The sequence below is a fragment of the Electrona antarctica genome (assembly GCF_951216825.1).
Source record: "Electrona antarctica genome assembly, chromosome: 3".
Lineage (NCBI taxonomy): Eukaryota > Metazoa > Chordata > Actinopteri > Myctophiformes > Myctophidae > Electrona > Electrona antarctica.
Window position 1 is genome coordinate 55868533 of NC_136808.1, and position 19795 is coordinate 55888327.

Sequence of the window (19795 nt, forward strand, 5' to 3'; positions counted from 1 at the left end):
AGAGAGAGTCCTGAAAAGCTGTCGGTGATCTAACACGCCCCTTCTTCTTCTTCCCCGCTTTTTGTCGAAGCTTTCTCAGAGCATGCAGTGTTTATTTAACTCTGTGAGAGTGCAGATGGACCCAAATGGACCGTCTATTAGTTTGAGTTATACAGACCCATATATGGGCATTTGGAGTTTCGGACCCCAAATTGAACTCGATCCCAAGTATCCAAAGCGGTGCTGCAAACTCTCCTAATATAAATCAGTTTTTTTCTTCTTCTTCTCTGTTAGAGACACACGCACGCACACACGCACGCACGCACACACACACACACGCACACGCACACACACACACACACACACACACACACACACTCAGTGTCAGATGTTAAAAACGTACAGGCTGAGCACAATAGCCTATTATGCACACATAGGCTACAGTCATGGTGCAATAACACAGCAGAACATGAGAGTTTGTAGTGATCTGCTTTTTTCTAAATATTATGAAATGACTTTCATTGTCCCAAAATGTTTATGTCCTCACAAGTATAACCAAAATGTACGTGTGTGTGTGTGTGTGTGTGTTGTGCGTGCACGCGCGTGTGTTGTGTGTGTGTGTGTGTGCGCGCGTGCGTGCGTGTGCACGTGTGTGTGCACGTGTGTGTGTGTGTGTTGTGCGTGCACACGCGGGTGCGTGTGTGTGTGTGTGTGGGCGCGTGCGTGCGTGTGCACGTGTGCGCGTGCGTGTGTGTGTGTGTTGTGCGTGCGCGCTTGCGCGTGTGTGTTCTGTGTTGATGAAGCAGGTAAAGATGGAGACCAAGAGAACACATGTGCTCCCTCCTCCTCCTCCTCCTCCTCCCTGAGCATAATGAACAGGATGGAGGAAGGAGGGGTGTTGGTGGGGCATCCTGATTAGGGAGGCAACATTGGAGGTGTTGATTTAATAGATATAATAATAATTAATAATCAATCCCTGCTTTAGGTACATGTCATCATAGTGTGAAACGTTGTTGTTTGTTAAAAAAACGAAAAATGAAAAATGAAACAGTGAAAATAACAAAGCTCTGAACACGTACGTTGTGCATGGATACGTTGGGAGTTTGTAAATCTGCTATTTTCACTATTATCGCATGATGCGACAAAGTATAAAACAACGCGTGTGTTGATATGAAAAGAAAAAATCAGATTACGCGGGAAAGCAATTTATAGAATAACCACAAATGGATCAATATCGATCCAGCAACACTGCAACCCCCCCCCCCCCCCCCCCCCCCACCCCCACACGCACGCACGCACGCTCGCACGCACGCACGCACGCACGCACGCACGCACGCACGCACGCACACACGCACGCACACACACCACACACCACACACACAGACCATGTGCTAAGCTAAGGGACCCGCTGACTTTCACATGCAAACACAACCCATAGCGGGATGGAGAGCCAGCTGGAGCCTCGGCAAGTCAGACAAAGGCTCTCCTTGCCTTCGCATTCTCAGCTTCCCTGACACTCTCAGCATCACCATGTGCGTGCGCAGTGTGCACAAGCAGACAAAGATAATAATATGGGGCTTTGGAGGAAAATACACACACGTGCAGGTGCACATGCACACACGTGCACGCACACACACACGCACGCACGCACGCACGCACGCACGCACGTACAAGTTGTACATAGCTTTTATATTCACCAAGTAAGTCAGTAAGTGCATGGCTCTGCTGTATAATTATGTAATAATACGTGGCATGGTGAGATGGGCAGGCAATGCTAAGGTCACTCTAAAAACAAGATGGCTGGTATACAGTAAATGGTGCCTTTATCCAACAATTTGTGCATTACATTCACCCATTCGCCCACCAATGGCAGAGGAAACCATGCATGGCACCAATTAACCTACAACTCGTTTGGAGGAGTTAAGGGTTCAGTTTCTTGCTCAATGACACTTTGAAGTTGAAGTTTGATACTTTGGTTCCCAAGCGGCCACTCTACCTCCGGGCTCCGGCCCTACTGTAAGATATCCATCTTCAAAGATAATGATATACTCTAGAAAATCGGATTCTGTCATAGTATTATAGAAGATTAGTTATCAGTCATTGTACAAGCAACATCATCACATTATTTTGAAGTTATGCCTTGGCTTGGCATGTGTTTTTGAATAGAGATAGCCCCTCCCCTATGTCCAGCTTTTGGTGTGTGTGTGTGTGTGTGTGTGTGTGTGTGTGTGTGTGTGTGTGTGTGTGTGTGTGTGTGTGTGTGTGTGTGTGTGTGTGTGTGTGTGTAAACACAAACTTTGTCCTAACACAAATTACATGCCACATGCCATTGACAATGAATTGACAATTTTGAGTGTTTGTGCGAACAGTCATTAAGACAAAGCAAATCCCTTGACTCCTTCAAAACCGCTCTCAAAGGGCACCTACGGACGGCTGCAATTCGAAACTGGCCTCTGTGAAAATCTGAATCCCCCCCCCCCCCTTTTTTTTCCCCTCACTGTATATGTCTCTTTTCCCTTTTTACCTCTATGATGAATTCCTGTTCTGTTCTTTGACTATATAGAAGTGTCTATTTGTACGTCTCTAAATGTTTTGATGAATTGAACATGGTGGACCCTCTTGTAAACAAGTGTAATGCTTAATTGGGTCGTCCACTCACAGTTAACAGTCTTTGTATTGAGTTTGTGCTTGAAATGTACTGTAATTCTGCAAACTGTTAATAAATATTTCAATCAATCAATCAATCAATCAATCAAAATCAAAAACACAAACATTGCGTAACAACACAAACATTGAAGACGAAGGTGAGGACGCAATTTATTTTCATGCGTCTGAACAAATCAGCGTTTTGTGGCAACACAAACCTTAAATGCCATGCATTGACAATTAAAGGATAATTATTCATTTACGTCACATGTAGTCGAGCAAATCGACTTTTCTAAACACAGTTTAGAACAGAATCAACTGTTCCGTTCGGGGCTTTACATAATTATATTAACATTAAATACATTGAATATTGTTTTAAAACATTGTATTATGATTAAAAGATAATAACATAAGTTGACAAATTAATTCATGAGGAAGTATATTCATTTTGTATTGGATGATGAAGTGCGCCCCTCACTTCACACTGGTGTGATTTTTCCTTTTTAAAGTTTCAAAAAAATATTTTTCGTGAAATGGATGAGCAGAATATTGACGACGGTCATGCCGGTTTTCAAGGGTGCAGTGAAGGATGTTGAAAATGTAAGGGCTTATTTTGGTAATGACATCTCGTCTGACTCGGAACTAGTCATCCATTGTTGAAGGTAATCGTTGAACACTGGAAATCAGATTGATTCTGGCCCTGATGTAATGAAATGGGATGGAGGCATTCTCTCCCAGGTGTCTGATTAAAGCAGTGTCTGCCCCGTTGGATTATGAGATTGGATTGAAGGAGGACTAATAGCATTGCTGTGTCCTGGGTGATTGCGGTCAGGCCATCATTTTCCTGCTTCTGTGTGGTGGTTGTAAAAGTAAAAGTAGCAATAATTGAAAATAAGTAGAAGTTATACATTCAAAATTGTAATTGTACTAAAAAAAGTGCACCTAAAGTACCAAAAGTAAAATGTTTACCATGTCTTTGAAAATAGCAGATCTACAAGCTTACAATATATTGCAATGCAACACATTCTGAGCGTTTAGATGTTTGAATGGCTATAGAATACGGCTTTTGTATTTAGCTTTAGGCCTAACTAAAAGCTGCCAAATGCAGTAATTGTATAGGGGAGTAAAAAGTACAATATTTGATGTAGAGGGGTACAAATCGAAAAATGGAAACGCAGTACAAGTACAAGTACCTCAAAATTGTACATAAATACAGTACTTGAGTACATGTACTTAGTTACTCTGCACCAGTGCTGCTTTCCCTCTGTCTTTCCCTCCCAGCTGCCATGGAATAATGAACAGGATCTACCAGCTGCTCACCAATCAACTCACAATGCACCAGGAGCTGTATACATCTGAGATAAAAGAAGAAGAAAAAAAGAAAAAAAGAAAAGAGCACAAAACCACAGATACAAAACCACACAAATCTGATAATACTGTGCTGGAGATATTGTTGGGATTTTTGATATTTGTGTGTGTGCGCTAATTTGACCTTTGAGTCCAAAAACGTATAGGTACTGCACTTTGGCCTTGTAGGGCAGTATAGTCAAGTGATCAAAACGGATGACCCGTCCGATTTCCTAATAATTGACTAATTCCGAACATTTCTGGCCCTCAATAACCTACCTGGCGGAGACCTGCAGTGCTCTGTGCACCGTTTCTAGTTGCTTGTGTTATGGTTAAAATTTGGGGAGGCTGACAAAGGTTCAGGTTAGGATTAGGAATAGGCAGGCAGAGTTTCGTTTAGGGTTTGGGATTAGAGTTATGCTTTATTTATTTATTCTTAGTTGCGTGGTGGTGTTGTGCAAAAACATAGCAAGCAGATCTACAAGTAGCTCACAACATGGTGTGCTGTCAACTTAGATTGCCTGTTTTCGGCTTTAGGGATAGAGTTGAAAATGAAACACAAATTGCACAAATTGCATTAAAAAGATTGTTGCCCTAAAATGTTGATGTCCTCACAAGTACAGTAATACACAGTAATGTGTGTACATATCTATGTCTGCGTACATGCATGTGTGTGTATGAAAGGCTTGGTGCTGTTCGTGTAGCAGTTGTAAACAGTAATTAACATAAGTGTCAAACAGTAGAAGGCTGTGGCAAATTACACCATAAAAATTGACACATCCATATTGCTATAGCTGAAGCACTCCCGGCAGACATGCTCATGTGGAGATGAAATTGTCTTGGGTCTTGAGTCCCTTGAACGCTGGCTAAGCTGATCCGTCAGAGGGGACGACCCAGCCTGTTCCAAATTATGTTCTTAATTACGGGTAACCCAATCCCCCGAACCGCAAAACAACACCACACACTGGAACAATACTGCAAGCCCATCTGTAATTTGTTAGTGCAGCCGAGACATGCCTGGCTGTGCACAGTGGCTGGGTCATACACATTATGTGATTTGTAATGCTGTGATTGCACATTGGACTCTCATTAGCAGTTCTGTACAAGATAACACAATATGTGCTCCAGGAATTATACAGGACAGTGATCCAACAGGGCCTCCTTTCTTTTCGTTATAAATATCCAGGGTTTTTTTTTTACACACAGTGAAAAGCAGGCTGGAAGACAAAGCGAGTGCAGGCCAGGACATCCAAAGATAGAACTAGACTTTTGGCTGGAAAATTATTTGCACATTTGGATGTTCTGCCCACTGAGGCCAATTAGGATAGTAAACTTGTCAGGCCGGAGACAAGAAGCAAGAGTTTTTAGTAGTTTATCTTGGCAGAGGGTGGTACGGTTGTGTTGCTTATTTCCCCCCATTGGAAACAAATTAGACGTTTCAACATGGCAACGCAATTTGGCGTCTGACGCTATGGCTTGGACAATGCATTTAGTCTTAACACCTTTCTCTTACTAGAGAAAGTAAATAGGATTAGATAAATGCACTTGTCTTTCTCCAGCATGTACTTGAATCAAGGCTTCTACAGTATAACCAGAACATTTGAAGTCTTTCCAAAATCCAATAGCACAAAACATTTCCATGCACATATAAAAAGGTAGAAGACAACTGCGATCGGGGATGCATACATGATTATTCGGTCATGATATCAGTGAATGCAATATTAGTATCACAATTATCACAATATGTACTTGTAGCTATGTTTAAATGTCAAGCTGGAAAAGCCTTATGTGATTAAGCTGCGTATACAATCAGTGTTTTCTAGTGCTGACCTCGATTAGTCGAATAGTCGACTAATCGATCGGAACGGGTCTCAGTCGACTGACAACCTCTCAGTCGATGTTCACAAAAAAAAAAATTATACTATTTTTTCTTGTGTTTTTAAAGTTACTAAAGTATGAAGAAGTATGAAGAAAATGTGTTAGACACACTTTTAAAAATGATGCGAAAGTAGCAGATCTACAATCTCCCAATGCATCACGATTCACTGCCATTGTTTTATAGAATGCAATGGTAAATGATATTGAATACACACTCATACTCCATACACCATACAAACTTAGCTGTAACATTATTCCATTTCTTAATATCTGACAATGTTAATTTCAAATTAAATTAATTTAAAAAAATCTATATCCATTATGACAAACCATTAGTATATATATATATATATATTTAGGCTATTGTATGATCTGTCAGCGGTCAGGGATGGATTAACCCAAGCATTATATGTGAAGGGTGTGCAACAGGGCATACAGTAATTAGGCAACTAATGCTAGAAAAGCCATATGCTAGAAACGTTCTCACAATGACTGGTATATCGGTCCTAATTGTAGTTGTAGTAAAAAAAAATTCGGGGCAGGGGGGTGTTCAGTCGACTATCAGTTGACTAACAGCAAATTTATTCATATTAATTGCGACTATACAAATCCTTAGTCGGGGACAGCACTAGTGTTATCTGAGGAAGCATTCAAAAGGGTTAACAAGTTGGAAATGTTAAGTAAAATGGTATGCGTAACTAACCTGACTCCGCCAGATGGGGCAGCAGAGAGTACACTGGGTTCCCCCCTCCTGCTCCCATCTGGGAACTCTGAGCAGGAGGGGGGAACCCAGTGTACTCTCTGCTGCCCCATCTGGCGGAGTCAGGTGAATGCGTAACAGTAATACAGAATGTCATGCAATTAATTGTTGGCAATCGGATATCGGTAAAATGTTAATTCCGTGCATCCCTATTCGCAATAATACTGCGTTTACTGGGCCATGGCTCAGTGGTCCAGGCACCTTGGCTGGTAATCCAGTCTGGCAGTGTGCCGCGGGTTCGACTCCCGATCCCAACGGCCTTTACTGCATGTCTTCCCCCATCTCTCTCTCCCCATTTCCTGTCAGCCTACTGTCTGTCCCTCCATAAAAAAATATGAAATAAAGGCGAAAGCCACAAAAAAAAAAACATTAAAAAATAAATAAAATAATAATACTGCGTTTATTTGCCATGAACAACTGGGAAAAACAATTTTCATACTCTCTCCCTCAGGTGTCTCATCAGTGATTCTCAACCTGTGTAATACCCTTGCAGCCTACTGGTGGGCCGTGAGGGTATTGCAAGTGGGCCCCCAAATAATTGGCAAACACTAAGATTTTAGTATAACCTTAAAAAATAAATGAATTGGTTGATTTATGATTAAAATGGTCACATTCCGTTTTTGTCCTTTCCTGCCTAAAGCCAGTCCAGTGTTTTTGTCCTTTCCTGCCTAAAGCCAGTCCAGTGTTTTTGTCCTGTCCTGCCTAAAGCCAGTCCAGTGTTTTTGTCCTTTCCTGCCTAAAGCCAGTCCAGTGTTTTTGTCCTGTCCTGCCTAAAGCCAGTCCAGTGTTTTTGTCCTTTCCTGCCTAAAGCCAGTCCAGTGTTTTAGTCCTGTCCTGCCTAAAGCCAGTCCAGTGTTTTTGTCCTGTCCTGCCTAAAGCCAGTCCAGTGTTTTTGTCCTTTCCTGCCTAAAGCCAGTCCAGTGTTTTTGTCCTTTCCTGCCTAAAGCCAGTCCAGTGTTTTTGTCCTTTCCTGCCTAAAGCCAGTCCAGTGTTTTTGTCCTTTCCTGCCTAAAGCCAGTCCAGTGTTTTTGTCCTGCCATGCCAGTAGTCTGCATGTCCTGGTTTCATTATGTGAACCTGTGTTTGTTGTTTCCTCACTCAACAGTAAACAAACCAACACACAGTACAAGTGTATACAGACTATCTGCACATTTCTGTGCGACTCTTAAGATCTTTTTAACTCCACTAAAATGGGGGAAAAAATAAATGTAAAAAGATTAAAAAAAACTAACAACACCACCATTACTATGTCAAAGTACCCAACAAACTAACTATCTATAACTACGGTATAAATGCGCCAAGTCTGTCTGTGTGTGTGTGTGTGTGTGTGTGTGTGTGTGTGTGTGTGTGTGTGTGTGTGTGTGTGTGTGTGTGTGTGTGTGTGTGTGTGTGTGTGTGTGTGTGTGTGTGTGTGTGTGTGTGTGTGTGTGTCGAAGACTCAAATTCGAGTCTTCGACACACATGTTTCACACCCCCACAGGGAGTGCAGTGCACTCCGACACATATGACGTAAATTCTCCATCCATTGTCAATGGCATTTAATGTTTGTGTTCAAACTTCAGACAGAATCCACACTAGGCCTATATAGGCCTCAACAAAAAACAGCCCCTCAAAAACTGTTAAACATTGTTAGCCAAATTGTCAAATATTACCTAAGAAATATGCTGAAAAGCTTACAAGGCGCTGTGAGCTTGTAGTTTTTGAGGGGGTCACAGCCTGAAAAGTGTGGGCTCAAACAATTGCTTCTACGGCACACATTAGGGCACAGTTTTGAGTGTGGAGGTGTTTGGATTATAAATAATGCTGTCTACAGTAGCTTCTACAGCAACAGCACCTGTCTTTAATCCCCACCTAATGTCAGGCACCCAGACACCATCTGATAGAAGAACATCTCTTCAAGGATAGGTACCACATTGGGGGAAGACACAACAGCACCCCCTGCTGAAAGTGAAGTGATCCACCTCACACATCTTGGCTCCACTAATGTTTCACCCTCACATATCAACACGGAATGGTCCTGAAATCACTTCCGACAGTGGTGGATGAATTTCTCAGATTTTCTACTTAAGTAAGTTAAAGCTGCACTGTGTATGTAGAGTCTAACTTAACTCTTAAACCCCAGTGTGCTGCCTTTGAAACTGAAGACTTGTGATAAGACTTGTGAGAAGTCTTGACGGATGCTGCTTCGGATGCCTCATGCTCATCCTGTTGTCCTGTTAGTGTCAGGAGCTCTGAAGCCTCCCTCTCCTCTTCTTGATCATCATTAGTATCCACTGTGTATTTCTTTCCTGAGCGTAGATAGACTCATGATTGCTGATTACTAGTATCTTGAGTGCTTGAGCCCGTCGTGCAATTGTCTTTTTACTATACTGCCCTTGCAACACATGCCTATGTGCAGCTTGACAGCTAGTTAGTAGAGCCAGCATGTCAACACATGCCTATGTGCAGCTTGACAGCTAGTTAGTAGAGCCAGCATGTCAACACATGCCTATGTGCAGCTAGACAGCTAGTTAGTAGAGCCAGCATTTCAACACATGCCTATGTGCAGCTAGACAGCTAGTTAGTAGAGCCAGCATTTCAACACATGGCTAATGTGCAGCTAGACAGCTAGTTAGTATAGAGCCAGCATTTTAACACATACCTATGTGCAGCTAGACAGCTAGTTAGTAGAGCCAGCATTTCAACACATGCCTATGTGCAGCTAGACAGCTAGTTAGTAGAGCCAGCATTTCAACACATGGCTAATGTGCAGCTAGACAGCTAGTTAGTATAGAGCCAGCATTTTAACACATACCTATGTGCAGCTAGACAGCTAGTTAGTAGAGCCAGCATTTCAACACATGCCTATGTGCAGCTAGACAGCTAGTTAGTAGAGCCAGCATTTCAACACATGCCTATGTGCAGCAAAGGAGTGTATTCAAACGTTTTGAGCTTGTAGATCGCATAAGTATAAAAATAGGGCTTACGAATGTATATGTTTTGTAAGAATATACATTAACCACGTCTGGGGTTGCAATCAACCAAAAACTGTCTAAACTAAGTACTGCACCCACCACGTCCACATTAATGGTATTGGAAAATGGAAATTCTCAGTACTTGAGTAAATGTACTTTCCACCACTGCCTTTTAGAGCATAGCTGGAGGGTAATGGAAGGTCATCTGGTCTCATTTGAGAGAGAGATCCATCTCACCACTCACCCTGTGATGAACATAGAGATTATACACACATACCAGGTTTACCTCAACCTCGACCCCAATAACGTCAATTACAAATTTACATTTAAATTGTCTGGAGGACATTCACACAGATGACCCAAAACATTCCTTCAGCTGAAAAAAAAAGAAAGAGAAACAGTTGGTGGAAAGTGTCACACTCTCATCTTATTAAGAAATATAGGCTACTGTATAACAAATAAAATCACACCTGTGTGAACTGAGTGGTGTAAGGTATTATATAGCCTGATCAGCTGTGGTCTGACGTAATGTCTGACGTAATGAAATCACACCCGGGTGAACTGGGTGACCGTAGCAACCATGCTCATTTTTTGAGCACAGACAGACAGACTAACAAAGCCAGTTGTAGGAGTGGTTTACACCACTCAAAAATAAAATAAAATACTCTTTAGTTGGGGTATTTATTGTCCCAATACATTTTCACATTGCGTGGAATTTGCGCTTGGCATTGAGCAATCCTAAGTATGAGTCGCAGTGGCTGCCATTAATATATATGTCAGTTAGCTCAGTGGTTCCCATAGTGGGGTCCGGGGACCCCCAGGGGTACTTGAGGGAGTTCCAGGGGGGACCCAGCTGAATGATAATTTGGATAAAATGGACCCTTATGGGTCTGTAACTCAAAGAGTGTACAAATGGAACCAAATGGACCCTAAACGGGTCCATTTTGTTCCATTTATACGCTCTCAGAGTTAAATTAGCATTGATTTTACAATATAAATTGGGGGTCCCAGAGATGGAAATGCAATTAAATGGGGGTCCGTAGACTAATGCATGTCAAACTGGGGGTCCTTGAAATTAAATGGGTTGAAAACCACTGCTAAAGACATACACATTTTCTTTTATGGGGGTCCCTGGCATATCTTTTTGAAATGGGGGTCCGCGGGCTGATTAGTGTCAATTTGGGGGTCCTTGACATGAAAAAGTTTGGGAACCACTGAGTTAGCTGTTAGCTGACTTGCTCAGGGGTGCGGGGGAACTGGTGACCTTCCGATTCGCAGAGCAGGCCTCAAACCTTTTTAACCACTTAAAGGTATATTCAGTGATTGCACTTAATTCAAATATCACTTATTTTTTCTTATTTTTTGGATAATCCTCCCTACTATAAAGTGTGCTGACCATATAAGGAGTTCCTCCCTGTCCCCAGTGAGCCCCTGGCGTCAAAAAACCCTAGTTTCGGTTTGGGCTTTGGGTGGCAAAGCCTTCATCCAATCAGGATGAGAGGGGCCTTCCTCCAATCATGATCGAGTGGGGCTGGCCTTGGTGCACGTGCTGTTGGTCTGTTGTACTTCCCCCACTGTAGAGCGTGTGCATGTGCACATCTTGTTACCGGGTGGACCGGGTTTTTTTCCAAATCACTGAATGCTCCTTTAAACCCCCAACATCTGTATAGTGTAAATTGATATGTAATTGTTTGGGAACCCACATCTGAAAATGTTTTGTGCCAAGGACCCCCAGAAGAGGAGACATTATTCAAAATGTTCCTTTACTTTCAAGATTTTTTTATTTAATTTGTATTTGCACATCAATATGTAAATGTGTAGTGTGATGCTCTGTTAAATTGTTTTGCGGGGGACCCCCTGGTAAATAGACTTACTGCTCATTCAGCCTTTTATTTCACGCACGCACGCACGCACGCACGCACGCACGCACGCGCGCACGCACACACACACCTCATCTTAAAATAAACTCTGAACCCTGCCTGTTTACTTTATCCCCCCCGCCCCCCCTCCTCCACTAACACACCCCCTTTGGTCCAAACCATGAATATTCAGCACAGTCCTCACAGGCTACACCAGCTTTTGACAGGCTTTTAAAGAGAAAACCAAAACACAAGCCCCCCCCCTTTCTCTGTCTCTCTCTCTCTCTCTCTCTCTCTCTCTCTCTCTCTCTCTCTCTCTCCCCCCCTCTCCCCTCTCTCTCTCTCTCTCCCCCCCTCTCCCCTCTCTCTCTCTCTCCCCTCTCCTTCTCTCTCTCCCTCTCCCCTCTCCCCTCTCCTCTCTCCCTCTCTCCCTCTCTCTCTCTCTCTCTCTCTCTCTCTCTCTCTCTCTCTCTGATTAGAATGATGAAAGTCAGCGATGCCAGCCCAGCATAGCATTGACTTTGGACAATGAGCTTCATCCTGGCCCCTGTTGACTGCCTGCCTGGTCTGTGAGCAGAGCATGTGCAATATAAGAACGTTGCTGTCCATGCCTGCCTGGTCTGTGAGCATGTGCAATATAAGAATGTTGCTGTCCATGCCTGCCTGGTCTGTGAGCATGTGCAATATAAGAATGTTGCTGTCCATGCCTGCCTGGTCTGTGAGCATGTGCAATATAAGAATGTTGCTGTCCATGCCTGCCTGGTCTGTGAGCATGTGCAATATAAGAATGTTGCTGTCCATACCAAAATGGTACACTGTAAAATGGAACCAAATGGACCCATAGGGTCCACTTGTTTTGCCTTGGAGTATAAATGAGAAGAAATGCCGAGCAGAGAGAAGAGAGGGGGGACTCGGGGGAGAAAGACAGACTGAGAATATGTGGGGGGAACACAATGAGGAAGGCATGGTTGTGAATTCTGAACACAATTCAAGGTTCACAAAACACGGTACTTTCTTTTGCCATGCCATCATAGTTGGCGGTAATTAAGTGTGTAGCAGTATAATGTCTTGACTTCAACCCATTCATGTTAAAACACACGGACAGAGAAATAAATCGTGTTAGTGTTTGTGGAGACACCCGAACAAAACATGGGCAAGGAAAACACAGATTAAACAGTCCTCCCATGCGCACACACACCACCATGAACACACTTCTTCCTCAAAAAGCCAACTTTGTGTATGCGTGTCGTGGAAAATATGTGAGCTGTGCACCTCCCGAGAGATATAGCATTGGTGAAAGGTACAAATGGCCTCCAGCAATTGCAACCGACAAAGGACAAAGTTCTATGTACGTTTTGTTAGACTATATAGCGCTGCATTTGATGCAATATTGACCATCACATCCAATTCTTATTCATAATAGACCGGTGCCCGTTGGGCCTAGGTCGGACAATGCAAGTTGGAAATGCTTGTCCCTCCCGGCTATGGGAGACCCGTTGTACCCATCGTCAGAGGCCTGTTGTACCCGTCAGTCTGTCCGTTATGTCATCAGTGAATTCCAAAAGAAAATCAAACCTCACAATTATTTGCGAACATTGATAATTGTTTACAAATGATGATCATGGAATTCTATTTTGACGATTAATTATTAATCGTAACTCCATAACTCATAACTCCAGCATTCACTGTGCTTCTCTCCCTATAGCTCCCTCTCCATCTGTACACAGTCGTGTCTAATCAATCTCCAGATAGTTTCTGTGCTCTCGTCGTCTTACAGGCTTCCATGGATCGTCAGGATTATGGATCCCCGGGGCTGCGGATTGAGGGTTTACAATGACTGTGGAACGTTATTATAACTCTACTTCTACACATGGGAACGGGATTCCTCGCTACAGGAACTTTCCAGGGGGAACTCGGTGACAGGTCTGGCATCCCAGCCCTCTGAAATCCAGGCTATACTGCAGTATGCATCTTGACAGCTAGTAGTCCTAGTCCAGTAATAATGTAATTTGACCTCAATCTAATTGCAAAAAAAACAAACTCAGCTGATTTTGCATCTTCAATATATCCTGAATAACAGAAAAAAAGTTGCCTGGAATTGTCTGAGGGGAAAGTGTTGAAAATGGCCTGTACAGTATGGCCACCATTGACATCCTATTATAAGGCAATATTTTCTACATTTCCTTATGCTTTAAGTAGCATGTGACATATCAAACTAGGGGGTTTTCATGATGCTGAAGCCATTCCAAGCATTAGTTTTGCACAAAAACACTCATTGGGCAAGATTTTGCCCTAGCAACTTGCTCAAATGTGATGATGTCAGCACATTTGAGCATCAGCTGAGTTTGTTTTTTTTGCAATTAGATTGAGGTTGACCCTGTATTTTCCATAGATTTCCTGTACTATAGATACTGTCGATGATATGTGTTTTCTGCTTACAGCCGACAAACAGGCACACATAAAAGAGGTCTCTTTGTGCATGGGGTTGTAGCAGCTGCAGTTGACTTTTGTTTGCTTTTCATAGTTCAATCACTTCAATGTGAATAAAGATGTACTGGTGGACTACATTTATATACTTACAGGGAAATCTGTAATTGATTCTTTGCAACTACAACAGTAAATACAGCGTTCACATGCAGACTGTGCACAAAATAAAGTGTGTAAGAAACAGTCACACATCTTAAGATCTGCACCATGGGCTACCAGGCCTTCTGCTCAGCTACTGTCTGCCCGGCCCTCCCTGACCATTTGAGGGCACCAGTTTGTTGACAGGGGACTAAAAACCTCTCTTTTTAAAGGACAACTTTAGTTTTTTTCAACCATGTTTTTCATTTGCTGCTTTCTTTCGTTTTAGGGATTTTAGCTGTTTTTTTTTTACATGCATTCGAGCAGGGCTATAAATATGTATTTTTTTACACAATTTTATAGCGATTTAGGCTACCTTCACATTCAGTAGATCCTGTGATCTTCTGTGGCCAGATGTAATTTCTTGGGGTCTAGTAGGACTATAGCAAATAATACAAAAATAAATCACTATAATATTTTGTAAAAAAAATACGTATTTAGCCCATGTTCGAATGCCCCCGCCCCTTGTCAAAAATAGCTAAAATCACAAAAAAAAAAAAGAAGTTGTCCAAGGCATTGGACTTTTTAACTCTTTTAGCAGTATATAGTTGGCCTTTTTTAAGACATGCAGGTATCCTTCCCAAGGCACCTGACACCCACACAAGCCCACAACTCTAAAAAGAAGAGTAGGGGAATGTAAGTGAAAAACACACACGCACGCACGCACACACGCACGCACGCACGCACACACACACACACACACACACACACACACACACACACACACACACACACACACACACACACACACACACACACACACACACACACACACACACACACGTCACACCGATGGGCTCCGTTTAAAGAAGAAATATTTATTACACACTCAAAAGTGTTTTCGAGCTACACGCCCTTCATCAGACTATTGTTCATTCAGCACCTGTCCGACACAGGGTGTGGATGCGTAGCTTGGCTAATAAGCCAGACTCAAATCACACTGTCGTGTGGTATTTGAGTCTGGAGATGCTGTGTATGGATCTTGTTTCCCGGGGGGCAGGTTCAAACATTTTCTCTTTGACGCAATTGGTCAGAGCTACTGTCAGTCAAAGGTCTCAAGCATTGAACGTCACTGTACCAAAGCCCGCCCATATTGCATACCGTGTCCCGATTGGCCACACCAGTTCTCTGGTGTAGGAAATGGGCGTACAATTGAGCCTCTCCAGACCGTAATCCGCCGGCAGGCAAATTTTTTTTTGCCAACGGCTGATTCGGTCTGGCTTATTAGCCAGGCTATTGGATGCGTACTGTACATTATCGCATTGCAACTGGAACTGGAAAACAAAGGCTACAAAATCATTCTTCATGCACCTTTAAGTCAGGTTGATACTCGTAGTACGATTATATCCAAAACTAGTCGCTTTGCACCACGCTTTGAGCTTGTAGATTTGTCCATTTTCTAGCAGTCCCCATAGTTTCCCCATTCTCCACTCACAGCCCAGTGTTGTGTCACCATCTGCGCTGCCTTCACATTCCTCTCTCTGTCTCTACACTGTCCTGTTAAATTAAATACAAAAGATTTATCTTCAAAATACCAGAGAGAGCAGTTGTCATTTGGGAGATTTATTGCTTAGGTGACCCGCTGGTGCGAGAGACTGCTGGAGAATGGCATATGAATTGGCTGCTTTAATTGTGACCATGAGCATGATGAGCTAACCCACAATGCGTGGAATAATTAGACATGGAGATACAATATCACACCGCCCGACATAACACAATATATACGTGATGCGCAGAGCACACGCACACACTTCTTACTCCAATTTCTCCCTTTGAACACACTAATTTATATCCACAAGTGAAGTAAGACGCGTAAACGCGGGAAGCGAACAAAGCTGTTGTGGCAGTCTGACACACACACACACACACACACACACACACACACACACACACACACACACACACACACACACACACACACACACACACAGACCTCTGTATCGTTCCAATTTCAGTTGCCCTCTGGTGGCAGGCGGGTGGTGTTATAGCGTGACGCGCGCACACACACACACACACACACACACACACACACACACACACACACACACACACACACACACACACACACACACACACACACACACAGACAGTTTTGGCCAGCTTCTATAGTTAGTGCTTACTTCGTTCGCAATGATTGGGTGAAATAGAGTTTAAACTAGAAAAAGTGCTCCTCAGAGCTTTGGATTACCAAAGGTGCTTTGGATTTACCAAGGGTGCGTTGGATTTACCAAAGGTGCTTTGGATTTACCAAAGGTGCTTTGGATTTACCAAAGGTGCGTTGGATTTACCAAAGGTGCTTTGGATTTACCAAAGGTGCGTTGGATTTACCAAAGGTGCTTTGGATTTACCAAAGGTGCGTTGGATTTACCAAAGGTGCTTTGGATTTACCAAAGGTGCTTTGGATTTACCAAAGGTGCGTTGGATTTACCAAAGGTGCTTTGGATTTACCAAAGGTGCGTTGGATTTACCAAAGGTGCTTTGGATTTACCAAATGTGCTTTGGATTTACCAAAGGTGCTTTGGATTTACCAAAGGTGCTTTGGATTTACCAAAGGTGCGTTGGATTTACCAAAGGTGCTTTGGATTTACCAAAGGTGCGTTGGATTTACCAAAGGTGCTTTGGATTTACCAAATGTGCTTTGGATTTACCAAAGGTGCTTTGGATTTACCAAAGGTGCTTTGGATTTACCAAAGGTGCTTTGGATTTACCAAAGGTGCGTTGGATTTACCAAAGGTGCTTTGGATTTACCAAAGGTGCTTTGGATTTACCAAAGGTGCGTTGGATTTACCAAAGGTGCTTTGGATTTACCAAAGGTGCTTTGGATTTACCAAAGGTGCGTTGGATTTAACAAAGGTGCTTTGGATTTACCAAAGGTGCTTTGGATTTACCAAAGGTGCTTTGGATTTACCAAAGGTGCGTTGGATTTACCAAAGCTGCTTTGGATTTACCAAAGGTGCTTTGGATTTACCAAAGGTGCTTTGGATTTACCAAAGGTGCGTTGGAATTACCAAAGGTGCTTTGGATTTACCAAAGGTGCTTTGGATTTACCAAAGATGCTTTGGATTTACCAAAGGTGCTTTGGATTCACAAAGGGTGCGTTGGATTTACCAAAGGTGCTTTGGATTTACAAAGGGTGCGTTGGATTTACCAAAGGTGCGTTGGATTTACCAAAGGTGCTTTGGATTTACCAAAGGTGCTTTGGATTTACCAAAGGTGCGTTGGATTTACCAAAGGTGCTTTGGATTTACCAAAGGTGCTTTGGATTTACCAAGGGTGCAGGTATTAGTTTCAGGATTGATTTTAAAGTTGTATTGATGACTTTAAATGCCCTACAAGGCCAAGCTCCTATAGTTACATTTTAGATGTGGGTAACATGAACCTGTCTGCAGCCTTAGGCCTCACTCAGACCTTTAAAACATTGATGCATGCTTGTTGTATGAATGTTGTGAGTGTCATGGCCGCCCCAATGCATTTCCAATGGAAGTCACATGGTTTGTAGTCCACATTTTGGACTACAAGCTGTTGTATGGCTTTCGGCTGTGTTTCGACTGCGCCCCTCCCCCTCATACAACACAAATGTTGTGTCAAACCATGTAACTCCCATTGGAAATGCATTGGGGCAAGCTGTGTCACACCCTTTGTATACAACAAGCATACAGCAATCTGTTGCGACCGTGTGAGTGAGGCCTTAGAGGGCTCTCTTCGTCGTTTCCAAGACCAGCCTCGTCACCATGGGCGTCAGGGCACTTTGGAGCTTTGGAATGGCCTGCCTGAGGATCTACTAAGACTAGCAGTGTCATCTTTTAAGAACTCCTGAAAACATTTTTACACCAAGGCATTTTGTAATGTGCATTGCTTCCCTTACTCTTATACTGTGTGTGTGTGTGTGTGTGTGTGTGTGTGTGTGTGTGTGTGTGCGTACGTGCGTGCGTGCGTGCGTGCGTGCGTGCGTGCGTGCGTGCGTGCGTGCGTTTTGTGATGCCATGTTTTGTTAGTTTTAGCGTGAACTTCTGTAAAGCACTTTGTAACACTGTTTGGAAAAGTGCTCTATTGATGACATCAGAGTAGTCAAAGGGGATTTGTGGTTTTATAGATATTCTTTTAGAGTTTATGACTAGTAGGTAGTATAGTATTATGAGTATTACCAAATAAGTCACCGTCCCGGGCACAAAACGTTTCAGATGGGTGTCCGCGGCCAAATATATATGGGGCTCCATCTTGCGCCACCCTTATCCCTTATCCCTAAACTAATTTTCCATGTTTTACTATTTTAAAAAACCTTTTAAAATAGTTCGACTAGCCGATCTATTGAGACATTGTGAGCTTGTAGATTGGATATTTGAACTATTAGGTTTTTTTAAATAGTAAAAATGGCAAATTAGTTGAGGGATAAGGGGTGGCGCAAGATATAGCCCATGGTCTCTGTTGGATGGAAACCTTATTATATCCAAAACTGTTACTTTTCAGGATTCAAATTCAAAAGTATCAAACACAGATTGACAAGCTCAAAACTAGTCGCTTTGCACCGCGCTTTGAGCTTGTAGATCTGCTATACGTTTGTGTGGCGCTGTATGACAGCATTCATTTACAAAACAAAACAAAACATATGGACATTGGTATAGTTGCCTGACAGCAATGATAGGGGTCCTACATGTCCTACAGACAGACAGACAGACAGACAGACAGACAGACAGACAGACAGACAGACAGACAGACAGACAGACAGACAGACAGACAGACGACATCTGCCACAAACATCCATTTCATTATGGTGTCATTACCTCATTCCAAGGGGAAGCCCTGGTTTCATCATTACCTCATTCCAGGGGAAAGCCCTGGTTTCAGCCAATAAAGTTTGTCTTTATACTAGAATTTCGCCGCCCTTTGGGCGGCGAATCCTAGTTCCGTTGGCAGCGCAATGGGAAGAAGGAAATAGCGGGATTTGACAGACTCCACTCCAGTATTGTGCCCTTGACATGTAGTAACGGATGGGTATTATTATGATTTGTTGTATTTTCACATCAAAGGAAATTAATGTAAATGAAAATAAGCAGACATGAAACTGCTGTTTACTGTTTTTGTTTGCTTACAATAAATTACTGTTTTTGGAAACCAAAAGCTGTTGAGAATGGAGCAGAACATACTGTAGTATATTTTTTGGGGGACCTTGACTGCATTATAGTAGGGCTACAATATTTTGGATTGCGGATTGCAGTGACGCCACATTGTTTGTTCGGGAACAATATTTGTAGTTACAATGAGGGCTACATGAGCCGAAGGGAGAGAAACACTTCGCCTCTCTCCAGTCCGTGCATATGGTGCTGGTACGGATCGCATCGCTGACTGACATAAACACACAGTTACAATTCAGAGGCACTTCAATGAGAAAACGCAACTAATAACGCTTGTGTGTGTTAATGTGCCCGGTGCTGACGTTAGTATATAATGTTTAGATTGTTTTCCTGGCTGAATAACAACGGATCGCATCGCTGACTGACATAAACACTCCAATTCAGAGGCACCCCGCACGCACACACACACAGAATCCATGCGACTCGGTGCGTCGCAGTTGTCATGTTTCCATGAATAAAACGGGTCGCGCAATTGTCGTGTTTACATGAATGAAACTGGTGGTGCAATTGTCGTGTTTGCATGAATTAAACGGTGTATTTATGTAATGGCGCCGCTGTCCATGCAAGTCCGAATCAGTGTGTGTGTGTGTCTGTGTGGGACTGTGTGTGTTGTGG